A 27,833-nucleotide genomic window follows, 5' to 3' on the forward strand; every position below is an offset into this window, starting at 1 on the left:
TCCACCAGCGGAGGAGCTGGTCCACAATTAATGAAAAATCAAGGAAAATCCAACAATGCTGATTTTAGGCCATTACTTTTAACAGACCCAGTAACCGTTAGAAAACTCACCTATAAATATCAATGTACAGTGCCCAGCACAAAGAGGATTCGGGCCTTTTGGAGCTACTTTCATATAAATATTTAATAATAAATAAGGCTGAATTAAAGTAGTTATCACCAGACAATCGGTGGTGTTGACTCTGGGTCTGAGACTTGTGTTTCCTACAAACCCACAAGCTAGCTTCTTGTCAATGCTAGAGTTTATCCTGACCACAGGCCATCATGTTTGTTGCAAAAAATGCAGTGCTCACAGGATATTTTTACACTGCAGTTAAACACCCGCAGCTGACTTGGACTCATGGTGTCAGGCTGCAAGGCTGTAAAATTGTGGGAGGAGACATTCGGACTTCGAGTGCACCCCAGATTCTGGGAACCTGAGTGGAGAGCATCACACCACACAGAGATCAGACAGATAAGCTGAAAATAGAAGCTAGCCCTTCAGCTCCCTTTGGCCTTTGTGTAGACAAAGTGCACAGCATTTATCAGCTGTGGGAACAGGGAGGCTAATGGACTAGACCCAGGAAACCTGCCCCATGGAAACTAGGTGCTTTCTTTGCCTTTCAGCAGACATATTCCTTAAAGCCCCTGGCATGGCCTGGTGTATTGAAATAGTTGCACCATATTTTAAAAAAGAGAAAAACCAACAAAACCCTCTGTGCATGTTTCCTAGACTCTAATGTTCATTCTGAGTAGAACAGCTTTTTTAAACTGCAGGTTTTTAATGAGTCAGACGCTCCTATTAATATTTTATGTTCCTAGCTTAATTTTTCATGAATTCTGTTATGATTGGTAAAACACTGCATAAATAAAACAGCTACTCGAGACATGAAGTGAACTAACACATTTGTTTTAGCAGGATGATAATTAAGAAGCCATGTTATCTATAGTTAGCCTCAAAATAACCCAAAGGTAATTGACTAGATTTTGCCTAGATAAGCAGCATTATAAAGTTACAAAGTCTTAAAGGCCAAATTCACCAATGGCATTAGGAGGAGCACAACTCTATGGGCTTTCAGGGAGTTTTGCTCCTCATTGCTTTAATGATGGCTATGGCTTTAAAAAAAGGGTGAACTGAACATCCTCCTCTCTGATTGTAATCAAGATTACGCAGTTCATATCAGTCCTGAGCTTCAAAAGCATTTTTTTAAAAAAAGAATGCTCCTTTTTAGGGTGGGTTTCTCAGGAAAGGAATTGATTATGTTGGTAGTAGTTGTAAGCAGTTGGAATGAAGTGTTAAAGCTTACCCTGTACCAGTATGATGCATTAAGTGTTTTAAATAGCACTTTTTTCTTTCCTTAGACTGAAAACATTCCCTGAGATGGCAGCTGACTAAACAGGACACAGACAGATAGACCCACAGCAAACTCTTCTATCATCTGGCTTATGATAAATCTGTGCAAGTTTATCAACTTCCTGTTGCCCTCCCACCCGTCTGCAGGCTCACTCTTTGTCACAGGCATATGTGTGTACAGAAGTGCAACAGGAAGAGGAAATTACAAACTGAGACGGAGGGAAATTAAAGCTTCTGGAAGAGCAGGGGCAGGTTTACGTGCTAAAATATCTGGTAATATCCAGAAAGAGGTCAGTGCACCAGGATGTCATCCTAAATGTGAAGGAAAGTTGGTGTGGCATGTCTGGCTCTGACTGATGGCAAATCCATCAGCAAGACCCGGGGAGGAGAAAGCGGGAACAAAGTGGCAATGACCTCTGGGTCAGGTATTTCTTTGCAGGGAGGCTCCACCTACACTTTCAAAGAAAGTGTGTTAACAGGACTTTAAACCTGGCTCACACTGACATGAATTCAGCACACTCTGCCTGGCTGGTGACAGTGGACCAAACATGACAGTTTTACAAACAGTATTTAAAGCCAGCTGTACACTAGCTTCTTTCTTAGGCCTTGTCTAGATTGAGATTTAAGGCAAACTAGAGAACCATGTTCTCCAACTAGACCAGGCTGATCAGCCAGTGGGAATGGATGGCTAAAATCATGTTTCACATATGGTCTTGGGCATACTCCCAAAGCCTAGCTATGACACAGAGAAACTCAATGCACGTTCCATATTAGACAGGACTCTTCTTTGCTATAACAGTGCTCCAGCATGGTAACATGTGCAGTCTAGGTAGCCCTTAGGCTCTTCTTATACTACATCTCAGACCCTGCCAGCACATGGTTGTCTGTAATCTAACACATTTATTTTTGTACTGAGGATGGGCAACATGTTTATTGACTCATGTTAGGGAATAGTGTCACAGCATATGTAATGTTACGGCTGATTAGCATGAATCTATAATAGCATTGTCCTATCTGCATTGTAAACAAGAAGGCATGTTAGGACACAACCGCAACATACCAGACAAACGTGCTGAGATTATTCGACTTGTAGTATAGACAGCACCATGTCAACATAATTGTTATAACGACTACACCTACTTTGCACTGACCAAGCAAACTTTATTTGAACTGTGTTTAAACACTGTTTAAAAATAATTTGTGTCACTCAGTTTGATTGTAGATGTAGATGTGAGTTTATGGCCCTTGGCTATGCCTCAGATCCTTAGCTCAGTCAGTCATTAGTTATCAGAAAATGCCCTTCCCTGAGTTATTTATTCCTGATACCATAAATCACAAAGCAGGGTGGGGGGGAAATGAAGTAGGGACCAGATTCTGATTTTCGTTATTGCAGTGTCAAACTGGAATAATTGAACTGATAAAAAAGAGATCAGAATCTGGCCCTATATTTCAGTGTGCTGAAAGGTTAAAAGTTGAACCACAGGTTACCATGGCTATAGTATTCTGTTTACAGCACTGGACTGTCAGACCTGTACTGTAACAAGTACAGGAAAATGAGATTCCATTCTCAACATTCCATTAGGGTTATATGCGGTAAGCAGTCAATCAGCCCCTTTCAACGATTAGCTGCCATGCCCCCACCGAACAAAGTGAACCAGACGCAGGCATAGAGGAGAAGATGGAATGAACAGCTAATCAGCACTTTTAACATCTTATAAAAGACTTAGTCTTGTAACATAACTATGAGAGAGGGAGGAGAAGGACTGAGTGATGGCATTTTTATAGAGCATTCACTCTAACCATAAGAATCAAATATTTCCGATTTTAATTTATTCAACCATTGTGAGCCAAAATACTGCACTTTAAGTGCTATTTAATAGTTTTTAGTTGACTTTAAGTTAACAATAGACTTATGAGTCAGGCTAACCTTATTTAATTAAGAAAAACATATTTGTCACTATTTCTCACCCCCAGTATGAGAATGCAGGGCATTTGTCTATATTGGTTTAGTGTTAATTCACATACACATATCTTAAATTGTCTATATATATAAAAATAACATTTCCAAATAAAGTATTTATTGAATCTGCTCTACACAGGGGAAACTGAAATGATTGTATTAGTGAGACACAGAGTTTAAGGTCAGAAGAGACCACCAGATCATCAACTCTGACCACTTTTTTATCACAAGCCACCAACACCACCCAGCACCCACACACCAAACCCAACAACCAAAATTTGACCAAAATATTACAGCTCACAGGAGAATAAACTATTATGTGCCACAGGCAGAGAATAGGAGGGACCAAGTGAGCTACTGTATACTTAGAGATTAGCACCTTCAAAACAAATAATCTAAGTTTCGGTTTTGATTCACGATAGACTACACCGTCAATGCTAATATGGTTAGAGTTATCCACTGATGTGCAGTTGTTTAAAGGGAGATTGTAAAGATTGATAAGTCAGCAATGTGACCCATTGTATTCTTATGCTCACTTTGCAAATTACTGTACATGGAATTATGTATATGTTTTATCAAAAGCTATTGAATGCTTTTTCTTGGAAATACGAATGAAACACTGTAGACAGCTCAGAGCTCATGAGAAATCCCACAGCTACAAACCAGTGCACCAACACAATGGCAGGGGGGCCGGGTTTTTAGAAAGGTTTCTGGTTTCCTTTCAAGTTTCCATTGGGTCTGTATCAGAGATGGTAGTGAGATAAATTGGCCATGGACTTTAAATAACAGGAAGAGATATGTAAAGGACTTAGATGGGATTCTCAAAAGCATAGAGAATCAGTTGATTCTGTCCCGATTGAAGTCAGTGGGAGTTTTACCATAGATGTCAGTGGGATCAGTTATGCCAGGATTGTGCATTTCTGAAAATCCCACCGTTGGCCTTTATGAGCTGCTTAATGGAGCTGTGCTGACCTTTCACACCAACACCAGAGCAAATGCACCTGGCTTTGTTCAACTTTGGATGTGTTGAACCTCAAAGAAGATTTGCCCAAGACCTTTCCTTACACCTAATAAGCTATGAATTCCCCTTACCTATAAGTGTCTACTGAGCAGATCTACCCTTTTCCACCTTACCAGGAAAGAGGACAGCTGACAGTCCCTTTATCCCTATATCTCTTGGGAGTGGACATCTTACCACGCTCATCCTGAACAGTGGATTAGCACATTCAGCACAACAGTGGGGATTAGCACATTCTGCTCAGCTATTGCTGCTGTTACTTATAAAGCCTTTTACCTCATTCTGATGCTGACCTGCCCCATGATGATAGGGAAACCAATGGCTACTCTTGGCCATTGACTCTCCTTATCCTTTGACTCTCCTTATCCTTCAACAAAAACCCTTCAAATAAGGAAGGGATGCACTGGGAAACTCATCTATTTCATTACGAAACTGGTGTGTTTTGTAAGGGGTTGCTCAAGTTTTGTTTAGCGCTTTTGGGTAAAATCCCAGCCCCACTGAAGTCAATTGGAGTTTTGCCATTGTCATCAGTGGGGCCGGGACTTATCCTTTATTTTCATGCAAACATAAAACTAGGATTGCTGGGAGAAAATCACAAATTAACCCACTTGTTTTTGTTTGACTGGAACCATGCAAACCAAGACAGCCACATTGGATGCAACCCTATTGCACAGCTTAATTTTAACAGTCCAGTGCTCTTCATAACCAGTTTTTTAAAGCTAATATTATCACTGTGAAAAGGGACAGTGTCCATAGTTTTAATTTAACAGGAAAAAAGGTACAAAGTCCGCTTTTATGGCGAGAGCCTGGTGTTTACAATTAAGACATCAGGTGTAAACTATGATCCCTTCAGTATATTGTACATAGCCATGTACAGGAATCTGTGTAACAAGAAGAAAAGGAGTACTTGTGGCACCTTAGAGACTAACAAATTTATTTAAGGATAAGCTTTTGTGAGCTACAGCTCACTTCTTGTTAGTCTCTAAGGTGCCACAAGTACTCCTTTTCTTTTTGCCAATACAGACTAACACGGCTGCTACTCTGAAACCTGTGTAACAAGAGTGCAGATTGTTGTATATATATACACATTTTTAAAATGGATATAAATCTTCATGCTTCAGGGCATAAATCAACCACTAATTGATGGGGACTAAGAAGAAACTGCCTCCTATAAGCATGTTATTCCATCATTGTCTGTTATGGGGTTTCTTGCACCTTCATCTGGTCCTGGTCTGACCTAGTATGGAATTTCCTAGGTTTCTACGTTTATATTCTTATAAAAAAACAAATCTGTATTTTATTTCATTGCATACAAATTAAAAAAAAAACACAACTGAAAGTTTGTAATTTGTTCTTGGTAGCTTGTAGTTTTATTTTGTTTGTTGTTTACATTACTGTTACTATAGTTTTTTTAAAACTCAGACTCCTTGTCACATGTTTAATTGCTCTGGGACAGCAGCTTCTTTGGTGGTGAGCAAAGCTTTGGTTTGAAGAAACATTCAAAGGTGCAGATGATTCTCTGAAACATATCCCAATCCCTGCGTAAAGAACCAGGCACGCAATCTCTTAAGAAGATCTCTCTCATAAAATGGATAGTGAGTTCTGGTATCAGTAAATTTGATATCTACAAAGCTAATCTTTCTCATAATAATTTTGTATTCCCATTTTAGGTCATGGTTCAAGTGGCGTAACATTTATTTTTAAAAGCAAACAAAACTTTTTCAAACTAATTAGGGTTGCCAACTTTCTGACCGAACAAAACCAAACACCCTTGCCCCACCCCTTCTCTGAGGCCCCACTCCACTCACTCCATCTTACCCCCTCCCTCTGTTGTGTGCTCTCCCCCACCCTCACTCACTCAGTCATTTTCATAGAGCTGGGGAGGGTCCTTTTTCGACTGGGTGTTCAGTTGAAAACTGGACATCTGGCTACCGTAATTTTCGGTATTACCTACATTTGGTTTTGTTCAATCTCAAAAACTAGGATGTGCCTCAGGCAATATTGTACAGCCATTACCCTCACACCCAACTGGCCAGAACAGCTGGGTGTTTGGGTCCATCAGGAAAAGCTCTATCTGAGGAACCTTACTGAGATAATTTTGTTTAATGGATTGAAAGAGACAAACTAGATTTAATAAATGTGTGTTTTGTGGGAAGAAGTGAAATAATGGTTTTTAAAGTGAGTTTTTGCTGAAACTAATACATACTCATCCTAGGGTCTCAACATCATTTGCCCTTCAAACTACTAGACAAACACCTGTCAGGGGTGACCTCTCAAGGTCCCTTCCAATCCCAGAAGTCTATGATTCTATAATCTAATCTTCTTAGACCGGGCCTACCCTTGTGACAGGGTGTAGTGTATGTGTGGCTACATGCAACAGTGGAAGGCTCCTGCAAGGGGAGGAGCAGGAAGTTGCCTGGGCCTTTCCCTGCTGCCTCCCTGCTACCTGAGCCTTTCTCTGCAGCTGGAGTCTTTCACCGAGGCAGGGAAAGACTCTAGCAGCAGGGAAGCAGCAGTAGTTTCTACACTAGCAACAGCAGTGTAGACATGGGAGGCACTGTTTGGGCATATAGAGAGCCGTGTAAGATATATACTCTAGGGTTCAGACATTTAGGGCACTCTGTTCAACTCACCAAAGCAGTGCCTCAGTCTGCACTGCTACTTATACCCCTGCTAGCTCAGTCTACACACCACCACAAGTGTAGACCTACTTATGTAAAAGTAGTCTCACTGACAAGAGTTTGAACACAACTCAGAGTTCACTGCTATGCAGCCAGTAGGATTAAGGTCTTTAGCACAAAACGGAAAGCAATTTTGAGATCGTTGAAATGCTCCCAAATCCTAATTAATTGGTGTTTGTGCAAGGTACTAAGCAAAGGCTGGGCAGGGGAAGGAATTCATGCTTTTAACTTACGGGTGGGACAAGCCGCCTTAGCAGTCTGCAGCTGGTATTCTAGTCTGAGGGCTGAAACAGCAGTCGCTATACTTTCTGAGGTCCCAGTCCAGCAAAGCAGTTAAGTACATCTTTATTATATTAGAACCCAACCCTGCAGTCCTTTTCCACCTAAGTAGGCCTTCGTCGTGCAAGCCTGTGAACTCAGCTGGACCACTCTCACAAATAAGGATTTGCAGGCTCAGGTTCACAGATTGCCCAGTGTGGATAAACAGTCCTTTTAAATTTCACAAATTACTCATCAAGATGCTCTTCTTTCTGCTCATCTGTGAACAGCTTACAAAGCACAGCTGTTGAAAAGAGAGCCTGTGGTGATTTTACAGCTGAGAACAAGACCCTTTGCTGCAGCTTTACACAGACTGGTGTCTACTGAACATTAGGGTGTATAAGATCTTGAAGGGCTTTTCACAAAGCATTCTCTGAAGCTCTGTGCAGTTGCCACTGACAGACGCCCTAGCACATAAGTGACTTACACAACCCTGCAAAGACAAGCCTCCTAACACAGTTTCTCTCTTTTTAAAAAAATGGTGCAATAAGATACATTATGTCCCCCTCCTTACTTTAGTATCTGAGCACATTCTGTAATACAGTTATCCTCACAACCACCGTTCCCTGCCCATAAGGTAGGGAATTGCTATTGTTCCCATTTTACAGATGGGAACTGAGGCACAGAGATAAAGTGGCTTGCCAAAGGTCATACAGGAAGTCTGTGGCACAGCATGAATTTGGATGCAGGGCCCCCAAGTCCTCGATGAGTGCTGCAACCACTGGACCATCCTTCTTCTTAGTTTCATTAAAGCTTATCCTTGAAAGAAAATGAAGACATTTTTAAATTACAGGGTTAAAAAGCCTGACTACTTCAAACTAATTTTCCAACCCCCAAAAAGTAGATTTGAAAAAGCTCACCCTCCTAGAGGTTCACTTACCCTTAGTTCAGGGATCTCAAACTCAAATCACCACGAGGGCCTCATGAGGACTAGTACATTGGCCTGAGGGCCCCATCACTGACACCTTTTCATACAAAGATACAACGCCCCTGCCCCCAGCCCCACCCCCACTCCACCCCTTCCACAAGGCCCTGCCCCCGCCCTGCCTCTTCCCACCCCTTCCCTGCCCTCATTCCAATCCCTTCCCCAAAGTCCCCGCCTCAACTCCGCCCCCTCCCTGCCCTCTATTCCAACCCCTTCCCCAAATCCCCGCCCCACCCCACCACTTCTCCGCCTCCTCTCCTGAGCGCGCCACATCCCTACTCCTCTCCCCTCCCTCCTGGAAAGTCCTAAGTGCTGGGAGATAAGCGGAGGAGTGGGGATGCAGCATGCCTGGGGGACAGAGGCAGGGGGGCCGGGGGTGAGGGGAGCTTGGCTGCCGGTGGAGTCGGCGCCTATGGCGGGCCGCAGCAGATAACACACATAAATGGCCTCGTGTTTGAGACCCCTGCCTTAGTTCATACCATCTCCTACACACTACACACAATTAGTCAGTGGTGCTTTTCAGGCAGCTCTGGCAGATGAGCAAAGTCACAACTTCTGTTTCTCTTTGGTCATTCTATTGTGCTTTTCCCCACTGTTGCATGCAGAGGAAATATTATTCAATTGTTACCAATTTTTTCTATTAAAGATCTCAGTTAGGAAACAAGACTTCTTTTCAATCACATACAACAAACTGGGTCATGAACACTGTGTATGCATTACATGCATGGGCCCAAATGGTTACAAGTTGGGTTACAAGTCTGCACCCAAAGTTAAGGCCACACATTTGCATGTGCAAGATTTTACTCATGAGCCTCAAGTGGTATAAATTAACAGAACTCTATTGAAGTTAATGGAACTTCTCTGTCATACACCAACTGAGGATCAGATACTCAGTACATATGTGAAACTGGGGATTGTTATGTGTAAATAACTTTGTTCACACATAACACTGACTTATGTGCATGCACTAGGACTTTTGTGTGTGCCACTCATGGATACTGTCTTTTATACATTTGGGTGATGTTTAAGTTAAGCATATAATCTCACCATTGATTAGCTCTGATATTGGACTCTGCTGCACGTGCTTTCATTTGCTATTTACTACCTAACATATTGTGGGCCAAGTTAATTGACTTCAGTGGGGTTTTGCCCATTTACACCTGCCAAAATTTTGCCACATATAGCTTTAAAATAAACAAGAAAAAAGACAAAAGGCAACAGCATCACCAACACCAAAATGAGTTTCAGTGATTTCAGACATCCCTATCCCCATCCAGTAGTTCAGCAAGAAAGGACATGAAAACTTGTAAAACTAGCTTGGATAATTTGAGAAGTATTAGGTTGTTTTAGTGAGGAGTGTGATTAAGGGAGCTAAGAGTCCTGTGTGGATTCTGGAAAATGCTTCAAAAATCAACCACCTTTCAGGAGCATCACCTGTAGCGAAAAGATGGGTATAGTAATTACTGACACTAAACCACTAAAACATCTGATTGTTTGTCACATAACTGTGATGACTGTAAATCAGTGCTGAACAGATCTTCTTCCATTAAAAGCTAAACTGTAGAAACAAATGCAAGGATATTGATAGGGCTTAGCTGGTATTGCTAATTTCTTCCTGTTAACGTATCCTCTTTGATTACTTTTTCACTGAAAACCTAGGTCATTGAAAGTCTAACCATTTCCCCTTCACTGTTCCAGAGTTATCTGTGAGCTTTAATTGCTCAGCTTATGCTGGCCTTGACAGTCCCATTTTGTGTTTACATTTCAAGCTAATTCATCCAGATAATGAATACACAACCTGAGGTACTATCATATGGTAAATGTTGCATGTTATTTTCTTATGAATGACATTTTCCAGAGAGACAAAAAATCCTCCTTCCCTTAACTCTAGACCAGTGGTGGGCAACCTGCGGCCCACAGGCCGCATGCAGCATGTCAGGGCGGGCCGCCAGACAGTTTGTTGACATTTGCACGGCTGCCCTCAGCTCCCAGTGGCTGCAGTTCACCGTTAACGGCCAATGAGAGCTGCGGGAAGGAGCGTGGGATGCAGGGACATGCTGGCCGCCGCTTCCCACAGATCCCATTGACAAGGAACTGCAAACCACTGCCACTGGGAGCTGTGGGCGGCTGTGAAAATGTGAACAAACTGTCTGGCGGCCTGCCAGCAGATTACCCTGACAGGCTGCATGCGGCCCATGGGCCACAGGTTGCCCACCACTGCTGTAGACACTGCCTCAACTATATGAAAACAAAACAAGCAAAGAGCCCAGGATCTGCAAGTTGCATAGTTAAACAGAATGGTATTGCATGAACATTTACTATTTTAGCCCTTTTCCTGCCACATCCCCTCCCTTTGTTTAATGTCATCCCTTGTTAGGTTATAGCTAGCCTAGATAGTGAGTTCCCTGTGGCTGGGGTTGTCACTTTACATATCTGGAAAGGCCATGGGCACCTTGGGAGCTAAATAAATAATAAATCATAAAACTCTCTTAAAGATGAAATATATTCCAAAGCATTTAAGAAGGTTGCAGCACAGAAGTGTAAGAGTGAATGACTGGCCAGTGAAAATAATAATGTGTCACCTGGGTACTAAAATACAAGCCTTGCACAAGTGTTAGCATGGAGGGGGGAAACGGTCCTGGGGTATTGCGGATCAGGTCCAATGTATCATAGTTTTTCATAAATTTGTTGGAAGTGAATAGCCTGCCCCTCTTATTCCTTGGGGACTGACCCCTGCTCAGCAACCAGCTTCTTCAGCAAAGTAAGGCCTCTTGTGCTCAGAGTCATATTCAAAGTCAGCACTTCTCACTGCCAGAGTATAAACATGAAGGAAACAATAATGCAGCCCAGTGTGTCCCACTGCAAATGCAAAATAAGGTAATTTTCTGCAGCCAATAGTTCTCAGAAAGGTGGGGTTGTCAGTCAACAGCTCTCCCATGAAGCAGTAATGCTTCTTAGCCAACGAGGCGTCAACTCCACCTGACTTTTTAAGTCTTCCTATTCTTCTCCATTTGTCTCCAGGGAACATTTGTTCTCTCTCCTTTCAAGCTCTCAGAACAAGCATATGTCCCGAACACTCTGCTTATAATCCAGTTAGGATCAGAGTGGGGAAATCATCCCTGTCACACCCCTTCCCATTCCCTCATGGCAAGGTTCCACTGTAGTCTCTGCAGTGGGAGCAGGCACCGAGTCTCTCTTCCCTGCTTTGGGAGAGGGTTTCCACCTGATCCCTGCCAAACGCTGCTGGGCTCTCATAATTACAAAGAGTTGCAATTTTCACTGAAGTGGTGCAATTTTCACTGAAGTCAATAGGAATTTCACCCACTGATGCCAGCGCTGGATTTGGCTTTCTCACACCAGAAAGATACTTGTGATTTCTGAGATTTTAAATATAATTTCCAAAGAAGAAAAGTGATTTGGGGGATTAAAATTCTTGTCTTTTCCATAATAAGTTGCTAAAATCAGCCTGTCAGAATTCAGGCTGCCCTGTAGCATGACACACTCATCTGTTATCTTGTGCTGCTTTCAGAATATTGTGGAAGCCAGCAGATGGATGGGCTGGTCAGAATGTTCCTTGTTTTCGACTTGATGCCAAGTTCCACAAGCACGTCATATGCAACAGGCGGGTTTTTTTTCATAATCACTTTGTTTAAAGCTTTACAATCATGCTTCTATTTGCTACACAAAAGACAATATCGGGTCCTCAATCTGCATTTGTAACCCACTTTAATCCCAAATGTTTACAATACAAATCAAAGTGTATCATCATGTGGCGAGACTCTTGGCTTACTTGGGAGTGGCCACAGTTGCTGATGCCTAAGCCAATTCAAAGAACTGTCATTATTATAGCCCCAAAATTAATTGGGATAGTGCACGAGTGCATGATGTATAGGAAAACCTGGCTACGAAGCTGGCAGATTGCCTTATAGAAAAGTCCAATAGAGTTTAATAGGGAATTGTATTTCTCCTATGGAATTCACAGAAACATAAAGGAACAGGATCATCTCTATTGAATTCTATAGGTTTTTAGACTAATTGCCATAGAACTCTAATTAATTTCCATAGAATTTTAACCTTTCCTTTTTTTCTTTCTTTCTTTCTTTCTTAGAATCATAGAAGATTAGGGTTGTAAGAGACCTCAGGAGGTCATCCAGTCCAACACCCTTCTCAAAGCAGGACCAACACCAACTAAATCATCCCAGCCAGGGCTTTGTCAAGGCGGGCCTTAAAAACCTATAAGGATGGAGATTCCACCACCTCCCTAGTGAAATAGTGTTTCCTAATATTCAACCTAAACCTCCCCCACTGCAACTTGAGACCATTGCTCTTTGTTCTGTCATCTGCCACCACTGAGAACAGCCTCACTCCATCCTCTTTGGAACCCCCCTTTAGGTAGTTGAAGGCTGCTATCAAATCCCCCCTCACTCTTCTCTTCTGTACACTAAACAAGACCAGTTCCCTCAGCCTCTCCTCATGTGCCCCAAGTCATGTGCCCCAGCTCCCTAATCATTTTTTTTTGCCCTCTGCTGGACTCTCTCCAATTTGTCCACATCCTTTCTGTAGTGGGGGGCCTAAAACTGGATGCAATATTCCAGATGTGGCCTCACCAGTGCCGAATAGAGGGGAATAATCATTTCCCTCGATCTGCTGGCAATGCTCCTACTAATGCAGCCCAGTATGCCATTAGCCTTCTTGGCAACAAGGGCACACTCCTGATTCATATCCAGCTTCTCATCCCCTATAATCCCCAGGTCTTTTTCTGCAGAACTGCTGCTTAGCCAGTTGGTCCCCAGGCTGTAGCAGTGCATGGGATTCTTTCGTCCTAAGTGCAGGACTCTGCACTTGTCCTTGTTGAACCTCATCAGATTTCTTTTGGCCCAATCCTCCAATTTGTCTAGGTCACTCTGGACCCTATCCCTACCCTCCAGTGTATCTACCTCTCCCCCCAGCTTAGTGTCATCTGCGAACTTGCTGAGGGTGCAATCCATCCCGTCATCCATACCATTAATAAAGATGTTGAACAAAACCGGCCCCAGGACTGACCCCTGGGATACTCCACTTGATACCGGCTGCCAACTAGACATCGAGCCCTTGATTATTACCCATTGAGCCCAACAATCTAGACAATCTTTCTTTCTTTCTTTCTTTCTTTCTTTCTTTCTTTCTTTCTTTCTTTCTTTCTTTCTTTCTTTCTTTCTTCATATGAAATATAAAACATAAATCCTATGCTCTAAACACCTATTCCATAGGTTTAAATAGAACAAATAGTGCAACCCAGCTGCCTGTGAACAGAGCTATCCCTTGGGTAGGACGAATCAGGGTGACTGCTCCAGGACCCGCACTGTGGGGGGCCCCGCAGGCCAGTGTAATTTTCCGGCGTGGTCGGCCCTGGAAGAGACAAATCCATTACTTCCGCCCCGGACCTCGCACCTCCCTAGGGATGGCTCTGCCTGTGAATATAATCTTCCCAACCCTGAGCCTATTTCCTCCTTAATAGGCTATAAAAAGAAAGGCGTAGTAGCCTACCCAGAATCTGGATCTGGCAGGATCTCGGGGAGCAAGTTGCAAAAGTATGGTCACCTCCCTCAGCATAAAGAAAGCCCCACTTAGGGTTTGTATGCACACAGTTATACCGGTTTAACTAAGGGTCTGAATTTAAACCAGTTAGTTAAACCAGTGCAAACCCCCACGTGGATGCTCTGACTGCAGCTGAAGAGTGGGTTATTTTGGTTTTGCTCAGTCAGTTGACAGGGTTAAGCTGAAGAAAAATAAAGCACTTTTAAACTGAAATAAGAGTGTCTACTCAAGGGTTTGCACCTGTTTAACTAAAATGGCACAAGCCTGTTTGTAGATAAGGACTTAGAGCTACGCATCTTTCCTTTCACCGTGCCCCCTACCCTAACAGAAAGAAAGGGTGGTTTGTAGGAGCTGCTGTGACAGAACTACTTGCTCATCCCCTTACTCTGGCATTATTCTCCTACAGCAGCTTTAGGGTCAGTTTGTGCCTTGCCCTATTCTTTAATAAAAAACACACGTGCCGCTGAGTAAGTTAAAAGGAGAAAACAGTGGTGGAGCTACACCTGGGATTCCTTTTTGTGCAAGTGAACACTCTGTTGTTTCAAATAGCCCTGTGTTTACCCTTGCGTACAGACTGAAAAAAAATATATCTAACTAGGTGGGCAACTTAAATTTGCTTATTTAACCCTCCCCCTCACTTAAAGTCACACTTGGATCCCTGTGTGTGTGTGTGTCCCTCACTGCTTTGACTGAGAGCCCCACCTATGCATCTGTTGACAAAATCTCACCTTTGATCTTTCCAAGAGTTTTTCTGGATATTGGTTAAGGTATGGAGGAGCTCTAGCTGCAAATTTCTGATCCAGATCTAAACAATCCAAACGCAGGAAAGTGCAGATCTCAGATTTTGGCACCACAGAGGAAGAGCCTGTCATAAAGGTTGGATTTTGATTCAAGTCAAGACTTCACGCAAGTTCAGGGTGTTCCCATACAGAGCTTTGGGATAGGCCATGTCCAGTTTTTGAGGGTTTTGTTGTCAGAAGATGAGTCTTGTGTAGATAGTGAGTTCTTTGGGGGCAGGGACTGCCTTTTTGTTCTATGTTTGTGCAGCAGCTAGCACAACGGGGTCCTGGTCTATTACTGGGGTTCCTAGGTGCTACCAAACTACAAATTTAATATTTTATTTATTTAGTTATAAAGTCTGAGATAGGTTCCCAAATTGTTTACTTTTGGAAGCAAGTTCAACAGCCATTCCAAAATTCCAGGGTTTGTTCTGAATAACATAGAGGACACAGTTGAAGACAGAGAATTTCTGAACAATAATGACCATGTTTAAATTAGTTATCCTTGAGCTATGACTAACAGTGACAGCATCTAGGGGACAAATAAAGACATTGAATTTCAAGAGGATGTAAACCAGACAGTTTTGAATGAAATCAAATGAGACAATGCAATGGAAAGAAAGATGACAGAGTGGAAATAGAAAGTGTTCAAAGATAAATGAGTGTATCCCATGGTTAAGGTGTGCCAAAAGGAGAGAAAACAAAGCCAATGTAGATTAACAAGGAAGTCACAAATGTAATCAAAAGTTCAAGAAGGATGCATTAGAACCCAAAAAAGGGGACAGAGATGAAATGGAGAGCTCACAGACTGAAAAAAACTATGTGTGTAAACATGATGATAAGATTTTCAACTGTGTGGAAGATATAAGAAAAATTCATCAGGGATAAACTGAGAGGTCACCTGGACTGCTAGGGCCTCATTAGAGACAGTCAGCATGGATTTACTATGCTTTACAAATTTGACAAGTTTTTGAAATAAAACAGAGTTTTTGGGGAAATTATGAATGTAATCACAGAGACTGGAAATTGGAAATTTATATTATGTAGTGCTTTTCATGCGCAAGCTCTCTCACAGTGCTCTACCGAGTAATGATAAAGGAAATACTTTTGGAGTATAAGACTGGGACTTTTCAGCTTGAAAAAGAGATGACTAAGGGGATATATGATAGGCGTATATAAAATCCTGACTGGTGTGGAGAAAATAAATAAGGAAGTGTTATTTATCCTTCTCTTAACACAAGAACTACGGGTCACCAAATGAAATTAACAGTCAGCAGGTTTAAAACAAACAAAAGGAAGTATTTCTTTGCACAAGGCATAGTAAACCTGTGGAACTCTTTGCCAGGGGATGTTGTGAAAGCCAAGACTATAACAGGGTTCAAAAAAGAGCTTGATAAGTTCATGGAGGATAGGTCCATCAATGGCTATTAGCCGGGATGGGCAGGGATGCAAAACCATGCTCTGAAGTGTCCCTAGCCTCTTTGCCAGAAGCTGGAAATGGGCAACAGGGGATGGATCACTTGATGATCACTTGTTCTGTTCATTTCCTCTGGGGCACCTGGCATTGGCCACTGTCAGAAGACAGGATACTGGGGTAGACAGACTATTGGTCTGACCCAGTATGGCCTTTCTTATGTTCTTATATTAAGGGAGCTGTGTGATTGTGAAGAGAAAAGGAGCCGTACTAAGACATTTTCCAATGTCTCATACATAGCTTTGGGGTAAAATTTTCAAAAGTGCCTATGTGACTTAGGAGCCTAAACTCCATTTTCAAAAACAAGTTAGGGCCAGGTTTACAAAGGCATTTAGACACCTAAAGATGCAGATAGGTACCTAGTGGGATTTTCAAAAGCACCTACATGAGTTAGGCACTTAACTCCCAATGACTTTCAATGTGCCTTTGCTCAGGCCCTTATTGAGGTGAAGTATTTTGGCCAGGATATCTACTGTTTCTGAAAGGTCTCAGCTAAAGAGCTAGCTGAGATGAGTAGAAGAAGCTTCAGTTGGGTGTGAAATACGGCAGCTCTGTATGAAGTATGGCAACTCTAAAGTGCACATACACCTGAAAGAGCACTGTAATATCAGCATTGTAGAGGTTTGAGGACAGGTGGGATTAGGGTGACCAGACAGCAAGTGTGAAAAATCGGGATGGGGGTAGCGGGTAATAGGATCCTATATAAGAAAAAGACCCAAAAATTGGGACTGTCCCTATAAAATCGGGACATCTGGTCACCCTAGTTGGGATTGGAACCCTCAGACATGTGGGGCGGACGGGGCTTAAGAAATGTGCAGTGACAGTGATACACAAATGTGCAGTGACAGTTATAAAATGTGCATTGACTTTTAGGAATACACATGTTGGTAAAAATAAACAGACCTATGGAATATTAATCTAACTCTGGAGAGTCCAGCTGCCCAGATAAGCTCTTCATTATTTGATATGCGCATTGACTTTTTTGAGGTTATGTTAAACTCTGGACCCATTGTTCAGTGCAATATTAACTGAGACATACTGACACTTATTATATCTCTTTGACAGCAAGAGAGAAGATTATGGTGCATCACAGAGGACACAATCTGGCCAGAGAACCCTGCCCATAGATGACAATGAGGACATGAGGCAATTGAATTACAGCTCCCATGAAACGCTTCCAAATCTTTTGTTTGTTTGTTTGTTTGTCTGTTTGTTTTGTTTTGTTTGTTTCCACCTGGCAGTTTCCACTGAACATTTTTTGGTTTAATATTTTGGTGAAAAAATAAAATTTTTGTTAAAAAAGTTTCAACAAAAATAAATTTGTTTGTATCAAAATTCGCAACAGAAAACCCCCTTAGTTTTCATATTAACTTAAAAGTCAGATGGTGACTGCATATGTGAATGTACAACTACTGTGGCTGTTAATATGTAACTAAACGGAAAACACTTTGGAACACGAATCTGGGTTTGTTTGAGGCTGATCCGTCCCTCCTGCGGTTGGCAACAGCAAAGCAAGGTCTTGATGTCTGTACGTGCAGTGGTAACTCATATTAAATACACAGTTATCAGCAAACAGTGAGGTAGAGGGAAGGTGAATTAGCTGTAGTTATTTCTGTTCCCAACAGATTTAATGTATAGCAATTGCTGTACTTATATAGTAATTTGCCATGCAAGGATCTCAAAACACCTTGCAAATATTAATGGATTAAACCTCACCACAGCCTTCTGAGGTAAGTAAACATTACTTATTTTCCAGAAGGGAAAACTCAGGCAAAGAGAGATCTGTTTTAATTACTTTTCATATAGCCAGTTTAAAAAGAAGATATCACATATTAATACCTAAGGGGAAAACAAACTATTAGCTGAGATACCTCAGCGATTGGGATAGATAGATAGATAGATAGATAGATATTCAGGAAGAATTTTGTTAAATAAAGAAAGGCTGGATTGAAGAACAAATGCCACTATAAATAATGGAACTAATTGCATAAAAACAGTTTAAAAAGACCAGAGTATGACCCCTAGGTAGCTTTGGTGAATTTAAATGATGCCAGATATCAGGTCATAAGGATAAGCCTTGATGGTAAAAGATGTCTTTTGCTGACATTTCCTAAATTCCTCCCCATATTACAATTACAAAAAGGATTAATAATCCATTCATTCTTTGCTCTTAAATTGCAGAGTTAATTCTCTGTCTCTGACACACACACACAGACCTAACAATTCTAGACACTCACTGTGCAGTGCAACATTACCAATATTATATAGCACTCTGTGAAATATGTTGGGGACTCCTGGAAATTATACACTGTACTAGCATCCTCCAATAAAGGGGCAGAGATCACAAATGTTTGCAGACGGAATCTGTATTGTTGATTCCCAGTCCTCAAGGTACAAGCAGATCCTGTCTGCTGTAGTTCCAAAAGTAAAGTATTAATAGAATCATAGGACTGGAAGGGATCTCGAGAGGTCATCTACTCCAGTCCCTGCACTCATGGCAGGACTAAGTATTTTCTAGCCCATCCCTGACACTGTCTAACTTGCTCTTAAAAATCTCCAATAATGGCGATTCCATAACCTGCCTGAGCAATTTATTCCAGTGCTTAGCAGCACCAAAGAGACACATGCCAGTTTCCTCAGTCATTCAGTTATTTGTTTAGCCCAGATGTGAGCAATTTCCCCTCAGAGCTCCTTGGTGACATTCATGAGTGGATTTCACTAGCAAGGTAAGCTGCCATAGTTGCACAGGCCTGTTACATTATCATGGGTTTTCCCCGCATTAACATTTTCTAACTAGCAATTAAAATGAATATTGCAAATACAGCCAGTTTTGGAGCTCTCAGGTATCTAATGAGTTCATTAATCACCGGGATCTGTGTAGTCACTTCGATGTAGGTGTTTACATAACAGCAATACCAAAACTTACTGATGTGGATGACATTCAGAAATACATGTTCCTAATTAGGCAGCAAGCCAAGAGGAAGGGTGGCTTGATACATTCTTTAATGGTGGATGTATTCATCTTAATTAAAAATGATCACAGGGCCAATAAATAAGCCATTCATCTTGGCTCCATTCTGCGTGGCCTCTTTTCCTGTTCCAGTGTTACTCTCGCTGGTGAATGCAGTGTTTTGGTAGCCATGTTAGTCCCCGCTGCACAAGTCACCATCTGATGAAAACTTGTGTTTTTCAGAGAAGTATGACTGACCTTGCCTTTCTAATATCCTCTGGTCTACACAGCTACAACACTGCAAACAACTATGGAAGATATTGAATGTTGCCATCTGAAATGGAAACTCCACAACATGAAAGAAAAGGAAGCAAAACTTAACAGCAACTTCTACTTCCTGAGGAAATACAAGAAACAAAACCTACATCAGCCCCGAGGACTCACCATCTCAGAAGTTGGTCCAGTAAAAGATATTACCTCACCCACCTTGTCTCTCTAACTGGTGGACATAGGAAGCAGACACCACAGGGCCATCCGACTATGACTGTCCTCATGTGCATTGTCCATTCTTAGCTTATTTTCACTGTTCATGAATATCATGCAAAAATTAACAGGAAGGTTTCTCAACTACTCAGACTTTCTGTCACTCTAACTTGTTGGTGAGCCACCCTAGCCTGTGATGGTGAATAGCATGGAGACATCCTGCCACAGGTAGACAGCAACTTTGTACTGATAATTCTTAAAATTTCACAGACAAGTGTCTGATAATATTAATAAATAATATATTGGGCCTCTTTCTCCACTGCTTTGCACACTGTGCAGTCATGTAAATCGGGGTCAAGTGAGGGCTGAGTGGGTGTAAATTGCTGCCATTCTGATTCAGTAGGATTTTGCTGGAAAGCTGGCCAGAAAATTTTCAAATATGCTGAGGACTCCGGAGAGCCTAAATCCTGTTGACATTCAGTGGGACTTAGGCACCTAACTCTCTTAGGCACATTTGAAAATCCCACCCAGAGAACATACCAAACACAATGAGCAGTACAACATTCAGCCTGGATATACCAAGTGTGGGTAGTAGCAGCTACTATGAAGTCTTTAATATGCAGCTAGGTTGAGAAAACTTCCCATGGCAGAGTCCAAACTCAGATTCAACTAATGAGTGTTCTCACCTGCCTGAGCGTGAGGAAGTTGCCCAATCCATTTATTATTTCAAACTCAGCTCATATGAAGGCAGGGTCGTTTATTACTCTCCTGTGGGAAACTGAAAATGCACAGACTCGCCATACCCCAAAGCAAAGTTAGATTCTGTATGAATTGGCAAGACTCGGCTTTAACTCACTTCTACCCAAGAGAAAAGGTGATTTAGAAATGCTAATGTTTAGTTAATTATTCCCAGCAGCCACCACTCACAAGGCAATTTGGGTCACCTGTCTACCTCTACCTCAAACTTTCTACATGCACAAATAGCATTTAAGAAGAACTTACCCTTAATCATGAGCTATGATACTCAGGCATTTGCCGATTCCTTTGCAAACAGTGCTATAGCATGTACAGACTAGATTCATCTAATTAATGGGTGGCATGTAAAATAATTAAGCAATCAAACCCCATTGGCAAGGCATTACAAGGGAATTACTGAATGTCTTGGGTGCATTGCACAGTAAGGGACCAAAGACTGAATGCCTCAAGCCACCTGTGAAGTGCAATAATACCCAGGAAATGCACGGCCAAGCAGCTCTTATTTCTTATGTAAAATAGACATAAAGGTATAAAAATGATACCATATATCTACTAGGGATTCCTGACACAAAGCTATAGCTGCTGAAAACCAATCCAAAACCTGTCTTCAAAATGCCATTTCAGCACTATAGTTAAGGTACAAATGAAGAATAAACCAACATTAAAACACCAAAATACAGAGGGTGAGTGAGATCCTCACCCCCCACTTAGGGTTGCCAACTTTCTAATAACAGAAAACTGAACACCCTTGCTCCACCCCTTCCCTGAGGCCCCGTCCATGCCCACCCCTTCTCCGAGGCCCTGTCCCCAATCACTCCATCCCCCCTCCCTCCGTCGCTCTCTCTCCCCTGCCCTCATTTACTCATTTTCACCTGGCTGGGGCAGGGGGTTGGGGTACGGGAGGGGGTGAGGGCTCTGACTGGGTGTGCGGGCTCTGGGATAGGGCCAGAAATGAGGGGTTCAGGGTGTGGGAGGGGTGCTGGGCTGGTGCAGGGGGTTGTGGTGTGGACGAGCAGGTGGACTCCGGCTGGGAATGTGGGCTCTGGGGTGGGGCCGGGGATGAGGGCTTTGGGGTGCAGAAGGGGGCTCTGGGCTGGGGGATGGGGCTGAGGGGTTTGGAGTATGGGAGGGGGCTCCAGGCTGGGGCAGTGGGGTGGGGTGCAGGACGGGGTGAGGGCTCTGGCTGGGTATGTGGGCTCTGGGGTGGGGCTGGGGATGAGGGGTTTGGGGTACAGGAGGGGCCTCTGGGCTGGGGCAGGAGGTTGGGGTGCAGGGAGGCTCCAGCTCCAGCTGGGGGTGCAGGATCTGGGGTGGGGCTGGGGACACTGTGCACACTGCCATTAGGCTGCCTCCTAAGGATCCTCTCAGAAGTCTTTGCATTGGCAATATACCAAAGGCGGGGGTGGGGAAGGGGTATGTCAGGGGCAAGGCTACAGTACACACTGCTACAGAGATTCTTGGCAGTGCTGCAGCTCATTGGGCAGTTCACAGAATCATAGAATCATAGAATATCAAGGTTGGAAGGGACCTCAGGATGTCATCCAGTCCAACCTCCTGCTCAAAGCAGGACCAATCCCCAACTAAATCATCCCAGCCAAGGCTTTCTCAAGCTGGGCCTTAAAAACCTCTAAGGATGGAGATTCCACCACCTCCCTAGGTAACCCATTCAAGTGCTTCACCACCTCCCTCATGAAATAGTGTTTCCTAATATCCAACCTAGACCTCCCACACTGCAACTTGAGACCATTGCTCCTTGTTCTTTCATCTGCCACCACTAAGAACAGCCTAGCTCCATCCTCTTTGGAACCCCCCCTTCAGGTAGTTGAAGCCTGCAATCAAATCCGCCCTCACTCTTCTCTTCTGCAGACTAAATAATCCCTGTTCCCTCAGCCTCTCCTCATAAGTCATGTGCCCCAGCCTCCTAATCATTTTCATTGCCCTCCGCTGGACTCTTTCCAATTTTTCCACATCCTTCCTGTAGTGTGGGGCGCAAAACTGGACACAGTACTCCAGATGAGGCCAAACCGATGCTGAATAGAGGGGAATGGTCACATCCTTCGATCTACTGGCAATGCTCCTACTTATACAGCCCAAAATGCCATTAGCCTTCTTGGCAACAAGGGCACACTGTTGACTCATATCTAGCTTCTCATCCACCATAACCCTTAGGTCCTTTTCTGCAGAACTGCTGCCTAGCCACTTGGTCCCTAGTCTGTAGCAGTGCATGGGATTTTTTCGTCCTAAGTGCAGGACTCTGCACTTGTCCTTGTTGAACCTCATCAGATTTCTTTTGGCCCAATCCTCTAATTTGTCTAGGTCCCTCAGTATCCTGTCCCTACCCTCCAGCATATCTACCACTCCTCCCAGTTTAGTGTCATCTGCAAACCTGCTGAGGGTACAATCCACACCATCCTCCAGAACATTAATGAAGATATTGAACAAAACCAGCCCCAGGATGACCCTTAGGGCACTCCGCTTGATACTGGCTTCCAACTAGACATGGAGCCATTGATCACTACCCATTGAGCCTGATGATCTAGACAGCTTTCTGTCCTCCTTATAGTCCATTCATCCAATCCATACTTCTTTAATTTGCTGGCAACAATACTGTGGGAAACAGTATCAAAAGCTTTGCTAAAGTCAATGAATAACACATCCACTGCTTTCCCCTTATCCACAGAGTCAGTTATCTTAGTTCTGGGAGGCTACCAAAATTTAACCAAGTTCCCAAGGCTAAGTTACGCTGGGTGTGCTATTGTAGCCCCAAATATGGAGGGTGCAAAAATGTCTTAAAACCACCTTAGCATCTCCTCCCCCTGGGCTAGAAGTTCTATGTTGTGCCCTTTGAAAAAAAACTAGAAAATATGGAGCAAAATTGTAGCTTAAAGGGAAGTGACAAACAAAAATGGTGAGTTACAGAAGGGGAAAGAAGTTGCTCTTTAAAGTAATTGTAAATATTTTTGCTATTTATAACAGTATCCATTCCAAATGTGTCCTTTTCTAAAAATGAGCTATCATGCATCTGGCTGCTGGTAGTAACTGTGTTATCAGTGGGTTTTTCCCTGAGTCAGCAACCTCCTTTGAACTGTAATCTAATAGAACCAATATTTTCTCTGAGTAGCCTGTCTTTAGTATCTTGAAAATTCTGTTTGCTGTTTTCCTCCAAAATACAATTATCTTAGGGCAGGCCCACCATCCATTTCAGAATACATAACTTCCTTTTTATATATTTTTCTTTCTTTAGTCAGAGCAAGGTACATTGATACAGGATTTTGCAATAATTTTCCTTACTGATTACACAAATAGATAGGGTTTTGATCTTCCTCCAGATATTTTCCTGTTGTTCCAAAGTGACTTTTCCTTTTAGAGCCTTTTCTCTTTTTGCATAAAAGTAGTCTTATCTTCTAGATTCATCAGTAACCATTGGTATACCATGAGGAGATCAGGCCTTTCCCATAAATAATGTTCCTAGACTCATTTTCTGTATCAAATTCCATAACTGAAGTGTCATTCTGATATTTTTATGTTGATATAAATCAGTGGTTCTCAAACTTTTGTACTGGTGACCCCTTTCACAGAGCAAGCCTCTGAATGTGACCCGCCTTATAAATTAAAAACACTTTTTAAATATATTTAACACCACTATAAATGCTGGAAGGAAAGCAGGGTTTGGGGTGGAGGCTGACAGCTCGTAATCCTCCATGTAATAACCTTGTGACCTCCTGAGGGATCCCAACCCCCAGTTTGAGAACCCCTGATCTAAATCTTTTAGGTAAAAAAAATTCAGTGCACTAAATTTATATTTAAAATCCTGTTGTTCAATTTCCACTCACTGTTTCTATTTAACTATAATCTTTTATTATTATAACCCTAAAAAATATAATGCCCTAACCACACTCTAATCATGTTCTTCTGTATCTGGATCACTATTTCTCCTCTAAACTTTATCCTCTTGTCTTGGTGGTTCATCTCTTTGGTGCATTTTCAAAGGGTAGACGTTGCCAGTTCTTGGAAGATTTTTATTACTTGGTTGAAAATCATCAGTGTTTTTCCTTCATTGCTCTCAGTATTTTTCCCTATCGTGGTAGCAATGTCGATGAACAATCACTTCTCTTCCTCTGGAAACTGCTGGGGTCTTGGGAATAAGGGATCTATGGGCCATCATCACAGTACAAATATATACCTTGCTGCCCAATTGTATTTCTTCACATAACTCACAGTCAACCTGTGGAACTGTTTGTCAGAGGATGTTGTGAAGGCCAAGACTATAACAGTGTTCAAAAAGGAACTAGATAAGTTCCTGGAGGACAGGTCCATCAATGGCTATTAGCCAGGATGGGCAGGGATACAAAACCATGCTCTCAAGTGTCCCTAGCCTCTGTTTGCCAGAAGCTGGGAATGGTCAACAGGGGATGGATCACTTGATGATTACCTGTTCTGTTCATTTCCTCTGGGGCACCTGGCATCAGTAGACAGGATACTGGGTTAGATGAACCTTTGGTCTGACCCAGTATTGCCGTTCTTATGTTTTTATGATCCTACAAACAGTTCTTAATGGACAGATCCCTGCATCCTGGTAGAGTTTGAATGAATTCAATTGCTTTCAAGATAAACGTGCTAGCTGAGTGCTCGCAGTATTGGATATAGCTAGCAGATGCTCGATCTATTCCAGTACATGTGGGCACAATGCATAGTTACAAAGAAATTATTTATCTCACCATCTAGCTAGGTTCTTATATGGCCACTATCACCTAGCATCTGAGGCCCAGTTCCTTAAAGTTATTTAGGCAGATGAACTCCCATTGAAATCAATGAGAGCTAGAAACCTAATTACCCTATAAGGAGCTAGGCCTGATTGCCTCACAAGTAGCTAAAAAACAGAAATAATACTGTTCTCTCTTTCTTCCTTCCCTTTCAGCCAATAGGAAGAATAGCTTGATTTATTCATGAGAGTTTGTTGTTTGTTTAGGGGGCTATTTTGTGTGTGTACATACGAAAGAAAAAGCTTAAGAGGGAAAGTCACAAAGGTGAATTTTGTGTTTAGGGTATTCTGACTTCATTGGGCTTTGGATCCCTTAGTTCTCAGTGCAATGACAACAGTGGACATCCACTTAAAGTCAATCATTAGTCCCTCCGACCCATCCCTTATAAGCAATGCTACCAACAATTTCATCACTGCACAGGATGACTGCTCTGCGTGCCCTTATTTGTTTAAAATAAGGACAGATCTCTCAGTCCTTTGCCAAAGCCCCTTCTGCAAAAGCTGGATCAACCATTTATGAAATTTGCATTTTGCTTGTGAAATATTTTTTTCTTCCAAAAGTCAGAGGGATATGAAATTCATCAATTTTTAATGTGGTATTTTAAATAGGCCATTGCCTTACCTGAGGCATCTGACTAAGGCTCTTGGAACCAGGAAATTGATAAGGCAGCTGCATCTTCCAATAGGAATATCCACAGTTCCATTTCAGCTTGCACAGAAGCCAGTGCATTTTGTCAGACTGCACCATATTCAGGTGCTTTGTATAATATGATGACTTTTACACACAGGTCCATATTTTCCCCCTTAGCTGTGCAGTGCAGAGGGGGGGAGACTGGATGAGAAAACCATGGTAAGGCCCTGACGAGGGGAAATATGTGATGTTGCCCATTCACAAAGCCACTTCTGTCCCTTCACTAAATATCCAGGCAGTCCAGGGACTACATGGAAGGAATAGACAGGGCAACGAGTATGGAAACAGCCACTATAATGGGCATATGTCGCCTCCAATATGCAGTCTATCTATCTTAGCTTTAAGGTACTTGGTACCATGGGGTCTCTGTGTTAGGCAATTAAGGATAATATTGAGCATGTATCCAAAAGAACAGAGTTCTCACAGCCTCCCCAGTGCAGCGTGTGTGTGTTTTTCTTCCTTCCGTGTGTGTGTGTGTGTGTGTGTGTGTGTGTGTGTGTGTTTTCTTTCCTTCTCCTCCTACCTCCCTTTTCACAGTGTTTCTTCTTTCCTTCCCCTCCCAGGATGGTCTGGGGGTGGTGGGAGTTAATGAGTAATTTGACTCCTTTCCACAGAACAGCTCAGCACTGGGCAATGAGGAAGTTACAACTTCAGGGTATCCTGGCTACCAGCCATACCTTGCTACTACGGTGTAGGCTGGAGGCTGCAATACAGTGTGGCTACGCGAGGAAGTCCCTCTGGGCAGCTGAGCATCCTGGCTCTCTCTCCTTTCTCTGGCTCTGTCCCTGCTAGCCCCCATCCAGCAGTGTCATTCGAATAGGGCAGATCTACACTGCAGCCTAAGTCAATATAATTTACGTCGCTGAGGGGTGTGAAAAAGCCACCCTCCCACCCCAAGTGACACAAGTTTTGCGCTGTCCACACCAGCGCGATGTCAACTGGAGACACTCTCCCGCCAACATAGCTTTAGCTTCTCACCAAGCTGGAGTAATTATGCCGATGGGAGAGTGCTCTCCTGTCGGCATAGCACATCTTCACCAGATGCTCTACAACCATGCAGCCGCATCAGTGCGGCTGCACCCGTGTAGTACTGTAGTGTAGATTTGCCCTGAGCAGAGGGAGAGCTGTGGACTGCAGGATCCGATAGAGGTTGGAGTTCTTCCATTAGCTGGGTCTTGTCTGCACATTTGTGCACAGGAGAGATCATAGAAGCCCATATTAACACTGAATAGCTAGTGCAGACATGATATTTCTTACACAAGGTGCCAGTACCTCATGTTTAGTTACTGGGCAGTAACTTCCAATATAAACCCTTGCCATTGATAACACAGGGCAGCAGGCTGCACAGAGATTAGAGCAAACAGCCTGCTTGGTTCGGTACAGCTCACTGATAATGTGAAATGTGAGGAGGTGTGCTGGACTAGCTGGAAAGTTAAAAATGCATGTTTGCAGGAAGCTCTAGTTACAGCCTTTATTTTTGTGTAGTGGTTAGCTCAAGCATCACTGGTGCATGTGGAATTAAACTAGTGACAGGCAGAGAGAAGATGAGAGAACACATGGAACACAGCAAGGAGCAAGGGCCCTGCTGATGTTATCACTCATCTCAGAAAGGGTGGGTGGAAGCGGGGAGGAGCTGCATGTCTCACTAATGCAATGTGCTGTGACCTCAAAGAGCTTCTGCTTTCCTTTCAACTCCAACTCCCAGAACGGCGAGACAAGAGAGAAAAAATAAATGGGAAAGCCCTGAAGGTAGGTAAGACACATACAAAACAGTAGCATGAAATGTCCCAAAGTGAGTGAGGAAAACAAAACGGGGAAACATGCTTTTACTGAAAAAGAGGATAATTTTCTATCTTCAACAGTAATTACCTGTTGCCCCCAACCAAGTTAAGTAGCAGTCATGTTAGGGATGGAAGGCTGAATGGGCTTCCCTTTTCTTAATGCCTATTGGCTTTATAATAGATAAAAACTATTAATTATTATCTTACATTCAGGCCCTGATCCAGCAAAGCACTTACCCTCAAACTTAACTTTCAGCACATGAGTTTTCCCACCAAAGTCACTGGG

The 27,833-nt window shown here is 42.8% G+C and overlaps 1 protein-coding gene across 2 annotated transcripts in view; it reads left to right on the top strand.

Annotated features, from left to right (window-relative positions):
• The window catches only part of FAM110C (family with sequence similarity 110 member C), a 26,215-nt gene extending 6,342 nt beyond the window's left edge, over positions 1-19,873 (top strand). The window contains exons 2-3 of one of the 2 annotated variants that reach the window (XR_006289396.1): positions 17,190-17,854; positions 19,318-19,873. The gene's annotated coding sequence lies outside the window, so the exon portion shown is untranslated. Of the gene's footprint in view, positions 1-1,400; positions 3,487-17,189; positions 17,855-19,317 lie in introns of those variants that run through there. The other variant, XM_007060845.4, reaches the window with a different exon arrangement.
• Positions 19,874-27,833: the final 7,960 nt, after the last annotated feature.

The sequence above is a fragment of the Chelonia mydas genome, chromosome 3, assembly GCF_015237465.2.
Source record: "Chelonia mydas isolate rCheMyd1 chromosome 3, rCheMyd1.pri.v2, whole genome shotgun sequence".
Classification (NCBI taxonomy): Eukaryota; Metazoa; Chordata; order Testudines; family Cheloniidae; genus Chelonia; species Chelonia mydas.